Source organism: Penaeus monodon, chromosome 4 (genome assembly GCF_015228065.2).
Source record: "Penaeus monodon isolate SGIC_2016 chromosome 4, NSTDA_Pmon_1, whole genome shotgun sequence".
Lineage (NCBI taxonomy): Eukaryota > Metazoa > Arthropoda > Malacostraca > Decapoda > Penaeidae > Penaeus > Penaeus monodon.
This window is the reverse complement of record NC_051389.1, coordinates 52,848,733-52,853,732: the sequence shown is the minus strand read 5'-3', so window position 1 is coordinate 52,853,732 and position 5,000 is coordinate 52,848,733.

The following is a 5,000-nucleotide window of genomic DNA, read 5'->3' as shown; positions in this document are numbered from 1 at the left end:
TATTTATCCGGGCTTGGGACCAGCACTTGACTTGGGCTGGCTTGGCCACCCAGTGGCTAGGTAGGCAATCAAGGTGAAGTTCCTTGCCCAATGGAACAACGCGGCGGTCGGTGACTCGAACCTTCGAATTCAGATTGCCGTCGTGACAGTCTTGAGTCCGACGCTCTAACCATTCGGCCACCGCGGCCTTCTATGGATAATACTCAAATTAAAATATTTGTAGTAAAGTTCGCATGAACTTTGCATGCCAGTGGTTTCATCTGGGGATGCCCAAAGTCAAATAGAAGTGATTTTGTGCGTGTTAGCTATACTAGATTTCTGCTTATTGTCATGGTTATCTAGGTTATTACTGCTGGTATCAAAACCTATTTTTTATGTGAAGAAAATTTTTAAAAATATTGTAAACAACATCTGAAATCGCCAGTAAATGGCACTTGATGTGCAGATAATAAAATTCTTTCTTTCTCTCGTTCTCTCTCACTACTCATAAATCTGTTTCTAGCCACACACACTTAAATATGTATGTGGGTTTATGTTTATCACATCCATCTAATAATATCCTTATATTTATGCCAAAAAAAAATTTAGATCCTTTCAATAACCACTTATCATTTAGCTTATCTTTGCCTCCTATGAAATTCCATATCATATAAAACAGGTACTCTGATTTCCACACACGGACTCCATTCTGTCACACACAGTAATACCAAAACAACTGATCATGGCGAAGTAAAAAAAAAAAGATACTACAAATTATTTTGTAAAAAAAAAAAACAGTAAAATTTAATGGTTGTGAGAAAATTTCTTTATCCGCAAGCCTATACCCCATACTGAATCATGGTCCCCATGATAAAACTAGAATTATGCTGGCAGTAGTGGAATGAAAAAAGTTTGAAAACTTGATATAAGTCTAAGTGAAAACATAATGAATGTGTATTAAAATATATATATATATATATATATATATAAAAATATATAATATATATATATATATATTGTGTGTGTGTGTGTGTAATTATAATTAGGTCCCAGAAAATGAGGATCTCTGGCTCCTGGTACCAGCGCTCCAACCCACTTCGCTGGACTTGGTACAGCGATACGGGTACAGTGGCCAAGGAGATCGACCACATTCTTGTTAGCACGCGATGGAGGACCTCCAGAACTGCAGGGTTTACCGGAGTGCGAGTTCTGTGGCACCAACATAGGCTGGTTGTGGCTAACCTGCGGGTCCACTTCAAAACTCCCCGTCCCTCCAGTGGCCATCCAAAGATGTTTCACCTGGACAGACTAAGGGAGGAGGAGTGTGCCGTGGGTTCACCATGGCAATCTCTGACCGATTCACAGAACTCAACAACCTGATGGACCCAGTTGCTCTGTGGGAGCTCTTCAAGCGCGTAACACAGGAGTCCATTGGCGTACACCGAGGGCAAGGCATAATTCCCTCTCCTGGAGACATTAGAGCCCACTGAAGCGTGTCGCAAGGCTCGCTGAATGGGAATCAAGTCTTGCGTCGGTTCCATGGTGCGTAGGCTCGGACACTGCTGAGAAGGGACAAGGAACAGTTCATTAGGAATCTTGCTGAGGAGGTCGAAGGCCATTTCTTGGTAAATGACCTTCGCCCTGCCTACCAAGCCTTGAGAAAACTGAACTCTAAGCCCTCCTCACAGATGACTGCAGTCCGATCAGCGGATGGACAGGATCATCTCAGATCATGTTGGGGTTCGTGAACGTTGGGCTGGGTATTTTGAACAGTTGTACCAGGTAGACCCTCCAACAGTTAGCTGGATGCAAGCGATGTCTCAGTGCCTGTGCAGACCCACCATCAGCGAGGAACCTCCTACCCTAACTGAAGTTGGCGATTGCCAAGCTGAAGAGTGGGAAAGCTGCAGGCACATGTGATATCCCTGCTGAACTGCTAAAGGCTGGGGGTGAACCTATGGCATGGGGCCTGCATACAGTCCTGACTGCCATCTGGCAGTACTGGTACCATTACCCTGACCTGCTGAGGGATGTATCCCTCTCTGAGGGGAAAGGGGATAGTTGGATTGTAGCTACTACGTGGCATTACACTGCTCAGCAACCAAGCAAGTCTCGCTACTTCTTCTGAAGATCCACAACACCTACTGAGATCAGAGACCGGAGCAGTCTGGATTTACTCCTGGCAAGTCCACAATAGACCGATACTATGCGCTTCGAATAATTGTGGAACGCCGTCGTGAGTTTGGTTGTGGGTTGCTTGCAGCTTACAACGACCTCAAGAAGTCATTTGATTCGGTGCATCGGAATCGCTATGGGAGATCCTGAAGCTCAGGGGAATTCCGACACGGATTATTGGCCTGATAGCAAGCCTCTATACTGGTACTGAAAGTGCTGTGAAGTGTGGTGGGGTATGTCGAACTTCTTCCCTGTTAATTCAGGGGTGAGGCAAGGCTGTGTCCTTGCACCAACACTTTTCAACACCTATATGGACTGGATAATGGGCAGAGCAGAGCCAAAGTCAGTGTGGAGCAACACTAGGCAATAGGCGGCTCTTGATGCATTTAGCAATGAGGCAAAGCCCCTAGGCCTAGAGGTCTCCTGGACCAAGACAAAGATTCAGGACTTTGGGGGCCTGTTAGGGGAACCCGTTCAGTCGATCCATGCTTGCGGCGAGGACGTTGAAGTTACAGAAAGTTTTACATACCTAGGTAGCGTAGTCCATATCTCTGGGTTGTCAGACCAGGAAGTCAATAGACGGAGTGCTCTGGCACAGGAGCCATGAACTCGATCAACAAGAGCGTTTGGAGATGTCGGTACCTATGCAGAAGGACCAAGCTGCGTGTCTTCAAGGCCCTGACACTGCCAGTTTGCTCTATGGAAGCGAAACCTGGACGCTATCCAGTTGTCTTGGAGTCTCGCCTTGATGCCTTTTGTAACAAGTCCCTTCGCCGGATCATGGGGTATAGTTGGCAGGACCACGTGTCCAACCGGCGGTTACACCGTGAGACTGGCATGGGACCTATTACTTGCATAATCTGGGATCGCCAACTCAGGCTATATGGCCACCTAGCTCGTCTCCCTGTGGACGACCCTGCCCACCAGGTTGTCTCTCTGCGAGACAACCCTGGGTGGGAGGGACGAACTAGGAGATCATGGCTTGGCAGCTCGACGAGACTTGTCGCGAGGAATTGGAGATGGGCCATTGGCCTGCCTGGAGACTCGCCTTGAGGGATCCTCGGGGCTGGAAGTGAAGGGTGGATGCGGCCATGCGCCCCCGTCTGCGTTTAGCCCCTTGTTGTTTGATGTTGATATAATTATCTTTGGGTTACACTACTCAAAAAAAAAAAAAAAAAAAAAAAAAAAATCTTGCAAGTACAGTATATCGAAAATACGCAAGCGGCTGAACGAAGTGAATCCAAGATTTTGTTTGTTTGGGATTTGGGGTTAAACAGTATATTTCGATATTTTAATATAAATTTTAAATCTACTTTGTAGTGGTACTTATGTTGTAGATAAAAATTTTAGGAGTAAAAAAGAAGAAAAAAATAATATTACATACAAAATATATATATATATATATATAAAATTTATATAATATATAATATATATATATAATATATATATATATATATATATAAATTAAGAATATTATAATATTAAAAATTTTTCTAAGAAGACATCCCCTCAACCAGAAAAAGTCTTTCTAAGAGAGTCATTCAATCATTACACAAGACAGTAATACGATTTGACGAAGTTTTTTTCCTGTACTTATTTTGATTTTCATTAACCAAGAAAATGAGCCAAGGAAAGGGTCCGAAAGAAAAATGAGATTGTTCCCCCCATCCTAGTCCGGGGTTTGTTTACATTCTTCAAGAAAAGCACAAGGCGCAAGCAGACATTCTCTGTGAGAAGCATTGAAACCGGTTTTGTTTCCCAAACATAGCTTGCTCTCCTGTGTTACATTTATTTGAAGTAACGGTAATGGAACGCGATTGCATTTTACTGATTTTATTGTTAGTAATATTGGTATTAGTTATTATTGTCATATTATTTATTATTATTATTATTATTATTATTATTATTTATTATTTTTCTATTGTTGTTTTTTTGTTGCTGTGTTGCTATCATCATCATCATCATTATTATTATTACTATTAATACTATTATCATCATCATTACTATTATTTCTATCAATATTGTTTTTAATCGTTACTACTCCAGACTATTAATAATATCATCACTGTATTAACTATCATTACCATCTTTATCTTATTATATCATTATTTTAGTTGTCAGCATTCTAAGCCTGTTCTTATTATATTATTATTTTTTTCTTTATCAGTTTTTTTAAATTTAATCCTTTCTGTATAACCATAGTCATCATCATTATTGTTATCATATCATCATCGTTACTACAATTACTGTTGCTTTATCATTATTTTTACTATCATTTTAACAATAATAATAAAAAATATAATAATAATATTTATATTATTTTATTAAATTTTTTTATTATTATTATTATTATTATTATTATATTATCATCATCATCATTATTGTCATTATTTTTATTATCATTATTATTTCACTATCATTTTCATTTCATAATGAAGGACCAAATAACATACTGTGTCCGACTGCATGCATATACAGCAAATGCAGCTGTTTAATAACCTGCATATCCTGTCTGGGGCATCATAGAATCCTTACACATATTCCTTTCCTGGGGCATGTACGGGAGTATGAAGGAGCATGCTAGTGCCTCCACAGAACCGCATGTCCTGCCATACCTTCCGCGGCCGGCCCGCCAGGAGCGGCAACTGAGTGTGGGGGCCGGCCCACGGAAGCATCTAGTTATGGAAAACCCGTTACAACGTCCTCTTTCTGTTGGGGCCCAGGTGTTGGCTGTCACAAACCCATGTTGGGATGTTGGGGAGCTCGCCCATGACCGCCCCCCACGCCCATCCCCCATTCATCGCCTTCCCACCCCATGCGACGGGTGCTCGACGCGAGAGGCGTTT